General features: G+C 46.2%; 1 protein-coding gene across 2 annotated transcripts in view; it reads right to left on the minus strand.

The window, feature by feature from the left end:
- The window catches only part of dapk2b (death-associated protein kinase 2b), a 152,787-nt gene that overhangs the window by 67,773 nt on the left and 67,773 nt on the right, over positions 1-17,241 (minus strand). The gene's annotated exons all lie outside the window — the stretch shown is intronic.

Genomic DNA, 17,241 nt, shown 5'->3' on the forward strand with positions numbered 1-17,241 from the left:
GGCTGTCAAATTCCGTCAGCCTTGTGATGGGTGAAGCCTATTCTGGCCCCCATCTCCCACACTTCAGCATGAAGCCACGCAGCCATTTTGGACCAGGACAACACGCATCAACGAGGTAACACCTGAAGATCCACCAAATGCAAGAATGTCCTTGGTAAACGAGTGATGGACCTTAGGAACTGAACTTCGATAACAAGTTTAGGTTACTGATCCTACTTTCAGCCGTGAGGCTATGAGCAGTGGATTTACCTGAAGTGATATTGGAAAGGACTGAAGAATTTTACTCCAGAAATGACTCGCCTATTTTTCTGGTGGATTCCTGGTTATACACAGTCTAAATTCAGAAAATAGGCCTTCTGGAAAAGAAGGTTACCTCAAAATGATGTCGTCTATCAAAGCTAGCAGCATAACTGGACACCTGTGCTTTGCTGACCCTGAGGAATAGGCACAAATAGAGGTGGCACCCCAGCATCGTGTCAGGAGCTGCTGAAGGCTGGGGTTCAGCAAATTTCATAAATCACTGGATGTGTAGAAAGCGACCATGTATCAGGTGCAAGTACACAGCCAGTGGAGCCTGAAGGTGACTGTTATGTTACTTCTATTTAAACGAACCGTTGGTTAACAATTAAGTATCATATTCTGGAAGAATTAGAGAACTTTTATTTACAGAAGTAAACAAACACATCTTAACCCCGCCACATGCTGAAACATTCTGGCAAACCCTGCGCATGCTCAGTGTTCTCCAATCAGGTACTGGCGCATCATTGCAGGTGATATCACCACAGTGACAATCCTGGTCCACAAGCAGATATGAGGAGGTTTTGTGAATTTACACCTTCCCATCTCCAATCTTCGGCTGGCTTCCCTGAGATCTTGTCAGCACAGGTTGACTGAACCTGTGATTGGCTGAAATGAAGATGGGCGATCTTATTATGACATGAATGACCAGCCCATTTCCAGCAAATGGTTGGTCACCCAGTCTCACCTCACATCTGTCAAATGCTGAAGAGGGTGGGGCCCAGATCTGTTTTAAAGCTTTTGCTTTACAACCTGATGTGACTCTAATCCTCCTGTTCCTCTGATTTTTGCATCTCACCTACTTGACTGAAGGATAATACAAGCGCAAGATTGCAGAAGCTACTCCTCAGACCATTAAAACCAGTTTCACTGTGAACAAATGAAGGATTTATTCCCACTTATAGTAACAAAAATATGATAATGACATTACTAATATTTCTCCTGACCAGCTTTCTGCTGTAATACACACAGAATGTAAAGAAATGCTAAACTAGGAAGCAAATTGCAAACACGAGGAAATCTGAAGATGCTGGATATCCAAATCAACACATACAAAATGCTGGAGGAACCCAGCAGGCCAGGCAACATCTGTTGAAAAGAGTGAACAGTCGACATTTCGGGCTGAGATGAATCCTGATGATTGTATCTTGAAAGAAGAGTCTCGGCCTGAAACGTGATCTCTTTTCCATAGTGCAGGGCACTGCTGAGTTACTCCAGCCTTGAGTGTCGGCTTTGTATAACATTGCACATTACACTGACTGAGTGTTAAAAAAAATACAACGTTTAATAGCAGCATTCAGTCTGTTGGAGGATCTGAGAGGATGGAGCAACATCTGTAGGACCAGAGAAATTATCAACATTTCAGGTCAAAATCCCGAATCAAAGTTCAAAGTAAATTTATTATCAAAGTACATTTATGTCACCATAAATGAGATTCATTTTCTTGTAGGCATACTCAATAAATCCATAATAGAGTAATAACCATAATAGAATCAATGAAAGACTGCACCAGCTTGGACATTCAACCCATGTGCAAAAGGGTACAACGTGCAAATACAGAAAGAAAGAAATAATAATAATAAATATTGACAGCATGACATGAAGAGCCCTTGAAAGTGAGTCCATAGGTTGTGGGAATAGTTCAATGATGGGGCAAGTGAAGTTGAGTAAAGCTATCCCCTCTGGTTCAAGAGCCTGATGGGTGAGGGGTAACAACTGTTCTTGAACCTGGTGGTGTGAGTCCTGAGGCTTCTATACCTTCTTCCTGATGGCAGCAGCGAGAAGAGAGCACGATCTAGGTGGTGGGGGTCCCTGGTGATGGATGCTGCCTTCCTGTGACGACACTCAGTGTCGCTGAGATCAGTGGTGGGGAGGGCTTTACCCATGATGCACTGGGCTGTATCCACTACTTTTTGTAGGATTTTCTGTTCAAGGTCATTGGTGTTTCCATACCAGGCTGTGATACAGCCAGTCAATATACTCTCCACCACACAGCTAAAGAAGTTTGTCAACGTTTTAAATATCTTGCTGTATCTTCACAAACTCCTAAGGATGTAGAGGCACTTTCATGCTTTCTTTGTAATTCTGTTTACGTGCTGGGCTGAAGACAGGTCCTCCGAAATGGTAACACCAAGGAATTTAAAGTTGCTGACCCTCTCCACCTCTGATCCTCCGATGAGAACCTCTGGTTTTCTCCTCCTGCTCAATAATCAGCTCCTTGGTCTTGCTGACATTGAGAAAGAGGTTGTTGTTATTAAACCACTTGGCCAAATTTTCATTCTCCCTCCTATATGCTGATTTTTCACCTTTGTGGTGTCATCAGCAAACTCAGGTATGACACTGGAGCTGTGCTTAGCCTCACAGTCACAAGCGTAAGAGTAGGGGGCTAAGCACCTAGCCTTGTGGTGAACCCTTGCCGACAAAGATTGTGGAGGAATGGATCCAAGCTGCTTCTTAAGCAGGAGTTGATATGTTTCATCACCATCTTCTCAAAGCGCTTCATCACTGTGGATGTAAGGGTAACTGGGCAGTAGTCATTGAGGCAGGTTACATTAGGCACTGGTGTAAGTGAACCCTGCTTGAAGCAGTTGGTACCTCAGACTACTGAAGCGAGAGATTAAAGATCTCAGTGAACACTCCAGCCAGGTGATTAGCACAGTTTGCTAGTACTTGGCCAGGTACCTCGTCGGGGCCGGATGCTCTCTGTGGGTTCACCCTCCTGAAGGCTGCTCGCACGTTGGCCTCAGAGACAGAAACCACAGGATCTTCGGGAATTTGTGATGGTTCTTCGATGGTCAATGCGAGCACAGAAGGTCATCTGGAAGCAAACCTGTCGTCCATGCTGATTGATTTTTCTTTATAAGAGGTGATGGTACTCGAGTCCTGCCACAACTGTCGAGCGTCCTTCGTTAATTCAAGTTCAGTCTGAAATTCACACCTTGCTTGTGAGGTGGCTTTCTGGAGATCATACCTGGATCTCTTGGTTCATTCTAGGGCTTTTGGTTGGAGAAGACACTGGGCAATTTTGTGAGGACACACTTGTCTACAGCCGTTTTCTTTTGAATCAGTAATAAGTCTCCACATTTAATATCTTTGCTAAGTATCAGAATATAATATTTGAGATTCCATGGGTTACTGGGATCCTGGAAGTTGATTCAGGAGAAAGCACACTGCAAGAAAGTAGATCTGCCCCTATCCAATGGTGTATACGTTCTGACCAGCACCATCCCTTCTCTCCAAATCTGCCCAAACAGATAAACAGCACGGCTCACCAGGTTTCACGGAGGTACGAGATGCTGGAGTCTGCAGCAACACACAAACTGCTGGAGGACCTCAGCAGGTCAGGCAGCGACTGCGAGGATAAGTGGACAGTGAGACCCATCACCTGAAACATTTTCTGTTTCCCTACAATCTGCCTGACCTGCTGAGCTTCTCCAGCACTTTGTGTGTTTCATCCAGGTTTCATTCGTCTTCTCTGACATCACCTTCCGTTGCGTGGTGGCTGATAAACACTGCAATCACAGCTGAGAATGCAGTCACCTCCCATTCTCAAAGGGTAGAAATGCACAGAGCAAAGGGCCCAGCTCTTGTCTCAATAGGCACACAAATCATCTCTCATCTTCTCACTTCATTCCTTTCTTCCTCATGGTCTTGTCCAGCAGCCACCCCCCCCCCCCCCCAAGTCCTTTACATGCACCAACCACAGAAATGCCCTGTAGCGACTGGTTCCCTGCAAACCCCCAGAGGCAAGTGTTCACTGGGCACAGCGACAGCCTCCGTGCCCATGAGTGCAGCTGAGAAACAGCACAAACCCAACCAGGGAATGGAGATTACGTGGGATTCTCTGTCCAGGAAAGGGGTGGAGGAACTGAGGGCAAGTCAAGGTTTAAGGACCAGAAGGGGTGGTGACGTGAGAAATTTAAAGCCTGACAAGGGAGGCAGTGAGACTTTATTTTTTAAATTTACTCTCCTGTAGGGCCTTTTATTGCTCAAAGTGATTGTTCCTGCACTAAAAATCAAGAGTCAACCATACAGATTTGGAGTCAGATATCAGCCAGACACAGTAAGGACAGCAGATTTCCTTCCCTGAAGGATATTCATAGATCACATGGAGTTCTACAATGATCTTGCATGTTTCCTTTAATGGATTACTTTTAAATTCTGGATTTTCATCCCTGTACTCTTCTCATTTTTTTTTGTGTGGGGAGGGGGATTTGGGAGTTGATGTGCCTGATCTGTTTTGTTTGTATTTTTATGAGGGAAGAGGGATATTGGGAGGTGGGGGGGGTTGATGTGTCTGATTTGTTTTGTTTGTATTTTTATGAGGGAAGAGGGATATTGGGAGGTGGGGGGGGGGGTCAATGTGTCTGATCTGTTTTGCTCATTTTTTTTGTGTGAGAAGAGGGATTTGGGGGTTGTGGTGCCTCTTCCATATTTTTGTTTGTTTTTCTTTGCGGGGAGGTGAGATTTGGTTTCTTTTCTTTCTTGGTTTCATGGCTACCCAGAGAAGTAAAGTTAATAAAGATAAATGAACCTTAAGTAATGACCTATATTTAAATTTCCTGGCTGCCTTTGACCAATAGAACATGGAGGCGCCTTCACAAACTCCCACAACCCCTGACAACCCTGTGATTTCAGTCTGAGGCCGGCGTGAGAACATCCTTCAGGAGGGTGAATCTCTGGCCCAGATGAGGTACCTGGCCGAGTACTGACAACCTGAGCTAATCTGCTGGCTGGAGTATTTACTGATGTCTTTAACCTCTTGCTTTAGCAGTCTGAAGCATCCACCTGCTTCATCCAGGCTTCAGTTATACCAGGGCCTAAAGAGGATGTGGTCACCTGCCTCAGTGACTGTTGTCCAGTTGCACTTACATCCAGAGTGATGAAGTGCTTTGAGAGGTTGGTGATGAAGCATATAAACTCCCGCCCGAGGAGTGACTTGGATCCACTCCTAGTTGCCTACTGACGCACAGGTCCATAGCAGGTATCATTTCATTGACTCTTCACTCAACCCTGGAACATCTGGAGAGCAAATCTACGTACATCTGAATGCTCTTCATTGATTACAGCTCTGCATTCAACACTATCAATCCCTCAAAACTAACAAAAGCCCCAAGATGTAAGGTCTCAATACCTCCTTATGTAACTGAATCCTCTCTTACAGAACCTAATCAGTTCAGATCAACAAGAACGTCTCTTCCACAGTCACCACAAGACTACGTGCTTTGCTCTCGGCTCCACTCACCTCATAAATGTGAGAGACAACATACAGCTCTAATGCCGTACTTAAGTTTGCTGATGATACCACTGTTGTTGGCTGAATCAAAGGTGGTGACGGATCAGCAGAAAGGAATGAAATTGAAAATCTAGTTGAATGATTCCACAACACAACCTTTCACTCACCATGGAAGACCAAGGAGTTGGTTATTGACTGAAGTAAACTGGAGACCCCAGAGCCAGTCCTCAGAAGATCAGAGGTGGACAGGGTCAGCAACTTTAAATTCCTCAGTGTTATCATCTCAGAGGATCTGTCCTGGGCCCAGAATGTAAATACCATTACAAAGAAGGCACGGAGCACCTCTACTTTCTTAGACGCGTGAGAGTGGATATAGCTCAGTCTATCGTGGGCAAATCCCTCCACTCTGTTGAACACATCTACAAGGAGCGTTGTCGCAGGAAAGCAGCATCCATCATCCAGGACCTCCACCATTCAAGCCATTCTCTTCTCTCACTGCTGCCATCAGGGAGGAGGTACAGGAGCCTTACTCCCAGACCACCAGGTTCAGGAACAGTTATTACTCCTCAACCATCAGGCTCTTGAACCAGAGTGGATAACCTCATGCACCCCAAAGCTGAAATGACTCTATAACCTATGGACTTACTTTCAAGGACTCTACAACTCATGATCTCAATATCTATCATTTCTTTATTTATTATTACTATTTTGGTTTGATTTTCTTTTTGGTATTTGCACAACTTGTTGACTTTTGCATATCGGTTGTTTGCCTGTCTTTGTTGATTGGTTCTATTATGTTTCTTTGTATTTACAGTGAGTGCCCACAAGAAAATGAATCCCAGGGTAGTATATGGTGACATACATGTACTTCAATAATAAATTTACTTTGAACTTGAACTCTCGAGTAAAGGTCCAATAGTCTGGAATTTACCTACTACCACAGGGGTGTCAGTCCCTAGTGAATGGCGGCAACAGAGGCTGCAGGAACTTTGGTCTCTGGTGCAGTTAGAAAGAGTGTCTACAGGGCATCCAAGCCCCTGACAGAAGTCACAGGGTATTCAACCTCCAGAAAATGGCAAGGGCCAGGTCGTGCATCAGTGACCTGGGACGGAGTAAGAAAAGTGTGTGGAGAATGGTTATTCGTTAATTCATTGGGTGAGAATGTGCGGGCGTAGAGCATTGGATACCAGATCTTTAATAAAGTTAGGCTATAGATCAGCTGGTAGGTGTACAGTTTAAAAATGCTGGGGGAAGTATCAACTCAGTAACATAATAGTAACAATCAGGCTATTGTGATTAGGGAGGAAATGGTGAAGGATGCTGAAACAGCATTCTTTTTTTAAACCTTAAATGATTTAACAGATGGATATCAGTAGAGATCCCAAGGCAACAATTTGTATCCTGATATGCGCTTCCTCTGGAGAAACAAGACAAGCACACCACGAGGCCTGAGATAAGGAAGGGTCCCAACAAACTTTTTTCATGTTTTTGGGATCTTGACATCACCAAAAAGGGCAGCGTTTATCACCCAAAATTGGCCTCAAGAAGGCGTTGAGCTGCTGTTCTGAACTGCTGCAGTCTTCCTGGTGAAGATGCTCCAAAAGTGTAGCGTGGGGAGTTGCAGGATTCTGACACAATGATGATAGAGGGACAGTAGTAGCTCCTTCCACGTGTGTTTTGCCCTTGTCCTCATTGATAATAGAGGCTCCAGTTGCAGGAGGCTCTGTCAGTAACCTGGGCGAGTAACCGCTGTGTATTTTGCAGATGGAACATAATGAAGCAACTTTGGGCCAACATCCATGAACATTACTGCTGATGGAGCGGGCTGTGTTGAGCTTCCTGGTGCTGTAGTCAACAGGCAAGGGATGAGTACTCATGATCAGGTCTTGCACCCTGTCAGGAGACAAGTAACTCATTACCACTCTACACCTAGCCACCACTTGTTCCCACAACCATGGTATTCTAATCACTGGCTAAGCTCCCACTCGATGATGACTCCCAGGATATTCATGGTGATGGGCAGTGTCACTGGATGGCAGGGATAACTGATTAGACTCTCTCCTGTTGCTGAGGCCTTTTACTGGATAATGCATGCAGAAGAGATTTACTAAGAAGTTGCCAGGCCTTGAGGGACTGAGTTACAGACAGAGTTTGAGCAGTTTGGGATTTTTGTCATTGGAGCAAAGGAAAATGAGAGGCACATTCTTTTGTCAATGTGCCGTGTCATATGACATAGACAATCATGATATCTCCACGACCATGATTGCTCTTGGCTAATTTTTCTGCAGAAGTGGTTTGCCTTCTTCTGGGCAGTGTGTTTGCAAGACGGGTGACCCCAGCCATTATCGATACTCGTCAGAGATCGTCTGCCTGTCGTCAGTGGTCGCATAACCAGGACTGTGATAGGCACAAGCTGCTCCAATGGCTGCATGTGACCCTGATCAGGGTGGGGGACAAGGCAGGTGCTACATCTTGCCCAAGAGTAACCTGCAGGCTAGCAGAGGGAAGGGGCGCCTAACCATCATTTGGTAGAGTCATATCACCACCCCACCACCCTCATGGAGGCATATAAAATCATGAAGGATACACAAAGTATTCCCACACCCCACCCCAACTAAATTCCAGATTACTAACCAAATTTAAATTCCAGAGGGCTGGATTTGAACTCCAGTCTCTAGATTACTAGCCTGCTATAGACCTAAGCAGGGTGGAGTTATTTTGAGCGATATTTGTTTTCAACTAGATCATCAATGGGCTGAGGCTGGTTGATAGTGCTGGGCAGGGAACATTTACCAACACCTTGAAATCAGATTGTGAAGTTTATGCAGGAAGAGTTAAGGAGGAGGCAGCTGTCCAGAAAATACCTGCTTCTTGCTGGCTTTGCCCTAGCACTGATTAAATTTAAGAGAATACTGTTGCCCACTGGGGACACACAGCGGTCCCCTGTCACTGTCTAAATGGAATAATTCACCCAGGCAAGTGCTACAGGTCACATGTCTCATCTGTATAACGTGGTAACTATAGCAACAGTCATTTTGTTGTGAACCAATAAAACTGCTCAATCCTGTGACCTTTGGAAAAAGATAGATCCTGGCGATAGGGCGGAATTTACAGGAAAAGAAATACGAGCTAATGTAGGTTTGTTCGTAACAATTGATGGGGTTTAACAATACAAAACCTTGGGCAGAAAAGGAAACTTTCTTTTATTTTTTACACAAGAGATACCACAGCATCACTGGAACCATTCTCGAGAGATCAGAGTGGGTTTTGCTATAAAGTCCTGTGGGAGGCAGCCTGCGCACACCCCCCCTCAGGAGGGAGGTGGAAGGGGGGGGGCACATTGGTTAAGCAAAACTCCCGGGAGCAAAGTGTCTGGTTTAAACTTCCTCCTTAGAGTGGAAATGGTTGTGTGCAATTTAAAGATGAAACTCCAGTCACTAATATTGGCACATCATGGTGGTAAGCAGTATCTGAGAAAAAATAGCATGAGGGGGCACGGGGAAGACACACATGTATCAAAACCTGCAGAACAAATGTGTGGGGGTTTTAGATACGTATTTAAGGGTTCACACCAGTGAACAGTTAAGATGAAGGAAGAATAGGAAGTGCTGGTATTCACAGCCTACATGGGGTTAAAACCAAAATAGACGCAGAGATAGATATAGAAATTACAGAAGCTGTGTTCCAAAGTGCCGGAGTGCTTATAAATATTTCAATGTTATTTGCGGGTAAGCAAACAGGAACAGATACTCAAGCAAGACAGTGAATCGCATACACAAGATGTTAGATGGCGTAAGGAATTACAGTGTGCTATGGGAGCCTCGAGTCAGAACAACACAAAGCCTCCTGAAAGGGACAATACTCAGAAATAATTCAGCTGCTTCATAAACAGGGAGAGAATTTTTTTTTTTAAAAAGCAGATGCCAGAAGTCTGAAATAAAAAGGAAAATGATGGAAGAACCAGCAGGTCAGGCATACAGCAGGGATACAGGCCATTCAGCCCAAAAAGTCCATGCCTTCCACAATGGTTACCCAACTAGCCCCAATTTCCTGCATTTGGTTCATGTCTCTAAGCCAGGAGTTCCCAAACGTTTTTATGCCATGGACCCGACCATTATCCAAGGGGTCTATGGAGCCCAGGTTAGAAATCCCTCGTCTGAGCCTTAACCCATCGTGTACCTACACGAGTGCCTCCCAAATGCACATGCCTGAACCACTTGCCCTGGTGGCTCACTGTGGGGAAAAAAATTTAAGGTGAATGAAGGAAAGTTTAGTGGAACTTGTAAAGTACCATTTTCTGCCACATTTTCATACACTTTTAACAACCGTTATATTTCAGAATCTGTGAACAGACTTGAAAGGTTTCCAGAAAATCTGCCCGAGCAGGCATTATTCCAACAGTACGTCTGATAAGCCATTCAGCCATGGATATGATAAGTGATAAGACTCAAATCCCTCACTGTGATCACTGTACTCTTTTTTTTTAAAAATAGCAGCCGCTGGAGACAATCAAGAACAGGGGTTCCCAACTCTCCAACCTGCACCAATGACCCCTTCATCTGTCTTCAACCCGCTTCCTGGACACCCTGCTCTGCATCTCTTCATTGCCAACTGCCGACGGGGCATCGGCTGTCTCGACTTCACCACTCCTCTCTCCAATTCCAACCTCACTCCTCCTGAACACTCAGCTGTCCATTCTCTCTGCACTAATCCTCACCTCACAGATAAGGGGGTGCTGTAGTGGTCTGCCAGACTGGCCTCTACCTTGCTGAGGCCCAGCAACAACTCTCAGACACTTCGTCTTACTTACCACTCAAACAGGATCCTACTAAGGAACACCAGGCCATTGTCTCCCACGCCATCACCAACCTTACTAACTCTGGGGATCTCCCAACCACAGCCACCAACCTCATAGTTCCCTTACCCTACACCTCTCACTTCTAACTCCTTCCTAAGATCCACAAACCTGCCTGTCCAAGTAGGTTCATTATTTCTGCTTGTTCCTGCCCCACTAAACGCGTATCTGCATAACTCAACTCAGTTTTATCAACCCACCCCCCCCCCCCCAGTTCAGTCCCTTCCTACGTACATTGGTGACATCTCACGCTCTTGATCTTTTTGAAGATTTCAAGTTCTCTGGCCTCGATCTTCTTATTTTCTCTATGAAGTTCCAGTTCCTATACACCTTCATTCCCCCCACCCCCTCCAAAATCAGGAAAGCCTCAAAGGTCTCTGTTCCTCTCTAGGACACCAGACCCAACCAGTTCCCCTCCACCACCACTCTCCTCCATCTGGTGGAACTGATCCTCACTCTCAATACTTTCTCCATCAACTCCTCCCACTTCATTCAAACAAAAGGTGAGGCCATGGGCACTCGCATGGGTCCCAGCTATGTCTGCCTTTTTGTCGGCTATGTAGAACAGTCCATGTTCCAAGTCTACACTGCTATCACTCCCCAATTCTTCCTACGCTACATCGATGACTGCATTAATGCTACTTCCTGCACCCATCAATTTCATCAACTTTGCCTCCAACTTCCAATTTACTTGGTCCATTTCCAACACCTCCCTCCCCTTTCACAATTTCTCCGTCTCTATCTCTGGAGATAACTCATCTACTGATATCGTTTATAAACATAGATTCTCACAGCTACCTGGACTATACCTCTTCCCAGCCTGCTACTTGTTAAAAAAAATGCTATCTCCTTCTCGCAACTCCTCCATCTCCACCTCATCTGCTCTCAGGATGAAGCTTTTCATTTCAGAAGTAAGGCGGTGACCTCCTCCTTCAAAGGGGCTTCCCTTCCTTCACCATCAATGCTGCCCTCACCCGCATCTCTTCCATTTTATGTACGTCTGCCCTCACCCCATCCTCCCCCCCACCCCACCAGGGATAGGGTTCCTCTTGACCTCACCTATCATCGCACCAGCCTCTGTACCAACACAGAGAATCACCACCATCTCCAATGGGATCCCGCCACTAAGCACATCTTTCCCTCCCCCACTTTCCGCAGGTATCGTTCCCTTGTCCATTCATCCCTCCCCACTGATCTCCCTCCTGGCACTTATCCTTACAAGCGGAACAAGTGCTACACCTGCCCCTACACCTCCTCCCTCACTACCATTCAGTCCCTTCAGGTGAGGCGACACTTCACCTGCGAGTCTGTTGGGGTCATATACTGTGGCCGGTATGTCCTCCTGTATATTGGTGAGATCCAACGTAGATAAGGAGACCACTTCTACTGCTGTGATGAGGCCACACTCGGGTTGGAGGAAGAACACTTTATATTCCGTCTGAATCGCCTCCAACCTGATAGCATGAACATTGATTTTCTGAACTTCCAGAAATTGACCATTCCCCATTCCCAATCCCCTCACTCACCTCATCTCCTTACCTGCCCATCACCTCCCTTCTGGTGCTCCTTTTCTTCCTTTCATGGACTTCTGTCCTCTATCAGATTCCCCTTTCTCCAGCCCTTTATCTCTTTCACCATTCGATTTCCCAGGTCTTTACTTCACCCCTCCCCTTCTCCCAGTTTCACTATCACCTGTCACCTTGTGTTTCTTCCTCCCCTTCTCCCACTTTCTTACTCTGACATCTCATCTTTTTTTCTCCAGTCCTGATGAAGGGTCTCGTCCCAAAACGTTGACTGTTCACTCTTTTGCATAGATGCTGCCTGGCCTGCTGAGTTCCTCCAGCATTTTGTGTGTGTGTTGCTTGGATTTCCAGCACCTGTAGATTTTCTCTGGTGCATGGTCAGGCGTATCCGTGGAAAGGGTGCGATGCTTTGTTGGAAGTTGACTGTTTCTCTCCCCGCAGGCGCTGCCTGACCTGTTGAGCATTTTCTGCTTACACAGTCAACAATGAGGCAGTGTTTTTGATGTTGGGCAGGAGAACCCACTCCAAGGAGTACCGCTGCTGCCTGTGGGAATGAGAGGCTAAATTACGGGCAGTTGGCGCGGCCAATCCCGGCTTAAGAAGCCGGCGGAGGGACAAAACGAGTCACCGCCAGCCCATGCAGTCACACCTGAGATGGGAAAGGAGGATCAAACACTGCGAGCACAGTTACCACACTTCCCTCAACCTGCCAGCAGTCCATGCTCCTAAAGACTACCCACACCCAAACAACGGATGGTTTAAGAACTCCAAAGAAGGTAAATGGACAGGAAGGATTTGGAGATGAGAGTCAAATTGGAACAGCTTAGTTGGCCATTTTGGTCAGCATGGGCTGAAGGGCTTGCTTCCATGGCCTCCAACCCTAACAGTACTAATGGCACTGACAGGTAGGCGCATACTCTGGGGACATAGGGGGAAGCTTGTGTGATTAAGGATGAATAGCATTGACTTTTACCAGGGTTTGCAAATTGCCAGTCAGGGTCCCACCAGAAGCCACTGCCATGGACAGAGTGGACTCAATGTATTTGGATGAGTGAGGGAACTGCAGGGCATCGTCACCACTTGTGGGTTTTAACACCGTGGTTCTGAATGGTCTCTTGCTGCTGGGTCATGATGCACCGGGTGTGACCATATTCCGGCTGACGTCCCAGAACCAACAGCTGGCTACCATTAACCGTTCAACACCACAAAGCTGTGGGTGGCAGCCTGTGACTGCCACAACAGGTGGCCTGCAGGAACAGGCCCGAGTCCGCCTGAACCCAGCTTCAGGCCACAGAGCTGTGAAGGTGGAGGCTGAGTCTGCTACCACTGATCCTGTCACCCTCCCAAAGGTGACCCTGCTCCCCCTCTTCCCCAGGATCAGTGGTATCCCCTCTCCATTGTGACGGATTTGGAAGAATAACTGTCTACACTCTTAGTTATTAAGGCTGTCAAGGATTAATGTTCATGAACTTTTGTTCCACTGCAAAAAACAACTCAACTCCAGGAAAGTCTTGCCTCTCTACAGTGGGATTTCATCACCTGCAAGCTACAAGGGGCATCCTTCTTGCATCATTAAGGTGGCCAACTCAGGGGTTTGTGCTCGGAGGTTATGGGGCAGTGATTGAGTTGGCCAATAAAGGACAGGGATAAGTTTGATGGCCAGAGACATGGGCAGATGTACCGTAGTTTCTGGAGAGTTCTTGAACAACAAAAATGATCACAGCTGCCTCAGAATCGTTGAGAGCAGAATCTTATCCTGGCTTCTCAAAATGTCATCTCTGTGGAGTTTGCATGTCCACATGGGTTGCCTCCGGTTCTCCCGTTTCTTCCCACATCCCAAAGGTAAACTGGTGGGTTAATTAGTTTCTGAGACTCACCTTTGGTGTAGGTGGGTGATAGGAGAAAAAGAGGAAGCTGATGGGAGAGAGAAGGAAATAAGGAACAGGAGGGACACTGATAGGATCACTCTGTTGGGAACAAGTATTGATCTAACAGGCTGAATGGCCTCATAATAAGCAAGCAAAAATTGAACTCAAGGAAGTGAAACAGCTGTTCTGCCGTGAGGTCTTGTTCCTGATGCACAGCAAACCTCTGATACACTGTGGTGGTACTGGCAAAGTAGATTTTGTTTACTAAAGTCCCTTCACCATTTCCCCAATATGGCCAGTCAGAAAGCCAGGCTGCTGTGGCAGCCAAGTATTGATCACCAATAGATTAATTAGTTATTTCCACACATTCCAGTGGTTTGAGATATCACAGATTCACTTCAAAAAAACCCCAAGTGGCTGCACAGACATTTTCACATTGAATTCATTTCCAATGAATTTTCAAGTAAGCCCAAGGTACAAGAAGATCAATTGAGGACAAGAAACGCTGAAAGTCTTCAGCAACACACAGAAATGCTGGAGGAGCTCAGCATGTTAGGCAGTACCCATAGAGAGGAACAAGCAATCAACTTTTCAGGCTGGGTCCTGATGAAGAGTCTGGGCCTTAAACGTCAACTGTTTCTTCCGTCTCTATAGATGCTGCCTGGCCTGTTGAGTTCCTCCAGCGTTTTGCATGCGAAGATCGACTTTAGCTTGTTTTCACCGCCGAAGATTGTGAATGTGCTCTCTGCAAGGTACCATAAATGCACCTTCTGGGACAAGACTACAGCTGAAGCCTTGAAGGGCTCTTTTTTTTTTCAAACCTTCCTGTTTACTGCAATATGCTGATTGCAATCTTCTTCCCACAAGAGATCGGCATCTGCATTTAGCAGCTCCACAAGTACTCGAAAAAGCCGTGCTGAAAGTCCAGCAGCACAAGATGTGTCTCAGCAATGGGCGTATCGCCTTCCTCGGAGTGCTGCTCACCTCGTCACCATCCGGCAGATCTCCTCTGCCCGACTTGCAGACTGCCTTGAGGTCAGTCCGTAAGCTGGTGGGTTACCAGCTCTCCTCCGTTCCTCGTCTTACCAGAATCGCAGCCCCCTTATGTGACCTGCTGGAATGGGTCTAGTGATCGGGCGCAGCCTGAAGCGCAGAAACAGTTACAGTTGGGTGCTGCTTCTCACTGCACGTGTCTTTATTACACCACCCTACTTGAGGCAAATAGGGTAAACTATACTCTGAGATGTTGAGGGGCACAGCCATTGTTTTCTGCGGCTGTTAAACATTTGACAACTGGAGTGACGCTGCATTGCTCACCCACGTCCATGAATTAGCTCTTCCAGCCCAAGAAATCCACAGAAGGTGGCGATGGCCGCTGACTCAGTGATCAGGGAGGTGGCTCTTTGTGTCTCCTATTAGATGCTCCACCCACACAAATGTGTCATTCTGCTACTGGGCACCCACCACTCCTATTCAACTGAAACCAAGAGGCAGAGAATCAATTATCTCCTCTGTTATTAGTAGTTAGCACGCTAGATTCACTGTGGTTGCACCAAGCAAGGTTCTCTTCCAGTGTAGTTGTGTCCTGTACTCAGCACCATCGTCTCAACGACCAGGTCTCGAAGTGCTAAGATCAATACTTTGTCACCGTTCTGATATGCGAGCAGAGTAATTTCTGCTCTGCTGACAGCAAGTTGATACTTCGCAATGATTGGTTTCAGGATTTTAATGGGAACTTCTTCGCTCGGAGGGAGGTGCAAGTGTGGAACGGGCTGCTGACAGAAGTGGTGAATGCAACGTTTAAGAGAAGTTTGGATGAGAGGGGTATACAGGGCTATGCACGAAAATGAGACTAGGCAGAAGAACAAGGCAGCACAAACTAGATGGGTCAAATGCCCTGTTTCTGTGCTGTTGTGCTCTATGAGTGTATGTTGGAAGCAACACCGTGCATAAGGTTGGGCTAAGCTGATGTAGACAAAGTTCAGGTGCGTTCCCGTTCTATAGTGTTGCTTGCACAGGTTAACTGACAAAACTATGGAGCCCTCCGATCCATGTCCTTGTGAGATGCCCAGCCCCACCACCAGGGCTAATGTGGCAAAAAGGGACACAAAGAACACCAGAACGAGGAGTAGGCGCTGGTCTGTTCAATCATTCACTGTGACCATGGCTGATCTATGCTACCCTCAACTCCACTTCTGTGCCCTGTTACCCTCATTTTCACAATCTTTGAAATATTTATCCATCTCCACCTTATATCTAATAATTTGGCCTCCACCGCCCTCCGGGACAGAATATTCCAGGGATTCTCTATCCTCTGTGAGAAGACTTTTCTCCACATCTCAGTTTTCAATGATCAGCCCCTTATTTTTGCAGTCCCACCTCCTCATTCACAACCACAAGACAGTTCGCAAGTCTCCCTTCAGCCCCAGTCACTGGGCCTCCCTGTACTTACCTGTTCCTGGACAAAGATACAGTCCATGTATCCTTCCTCGTGTATAACATGACCCTGGTTTCCCCGCTATCTATCTGCCCTGTTATTTGGAAGGGACTGCGTTATCATCCCTACAGCACTGCTCACACTATCAAGACTATGTACGTAGCCTGGTATCCAAATGGTCATAAATAAATTGAAGATAAAGTTCATGGGTGCCTTGTAAACATGCAACAAAACCCAGGTAAACTTGCAAAAAATAAATAAATCCAGGCAATCATTTAAACTACACCATGTTTAAACAAAAATCTTCAGACCCACATTCAAATGGTTCTGTTCCTGAGAACTGTCTATAAACTGGCTTTTCTGCAAGTCAGATACAATTTCAATTAAGGTTGATTAACACAAACATTTATACCCTGCAAAGCATCTTTTCCAAAAGTCACAACTTTGTTTTATGTAGGTGTGTTAAATTGTACCCCTTGCAGGATACAGCCCCACATTCTCACCCTATTTTGGGTATAAACATTTGCACTTAATTCCTTCTTGTGGCCCATCCCCATTCCTTAGACAGGTACAAAAATAGGAAAGGTTCAGACAGGTACAGGGATAGGAAAGGTTCAGACAGGTACGGGGATAGGAAAGGTTCAGACAGGTACGGGGATAGGAAAGGTTCAGACAGGTACGGGGATAGGAAAGGTTCAGACAGGTACGGGGATAGGAAAGGTTCAGACAGGTACGGGGATAGGAAAGGTTCAGACAGGTACAGGGATAGGAAAGGTTCAGACAGGTACAGGGATAGGAAAGGTTCAGACAGGTACGGGGATAGGAAATCCCCATTTCCCGGATAGGAAATTCCGCTTGCCTTGTCAAACACCCTGTCTGTCTACCCTGTTCATTAATTTGCCTCATTTGGATTTTTTAACAAATAAAAGTTTAATCTCCTAAAGAAAGTCAGAGAGACTTCAGAAAGTTGCTGTGCCACCTGCACCCTGGTCTGTGAAGAGCAACTGGGGAAGGAAGCAGGTCAC

The sequence above is a fragment of the Hemitrygon akajei genome, chromosome 21 (genome assembly GCF_048418815.1).
Source record: "Hemitrygon akajei chromosome 21, sHemAka1.3, whole genome shotgun sequence".
In the NCBI taxonomy this organism is placed as follows: Eukaryota; Metazoa; Chordata; class Chondrichthyes; order Myliobatiformes; family Dasyatidae; genus Hemitrygon; species Hemitrygon akajei.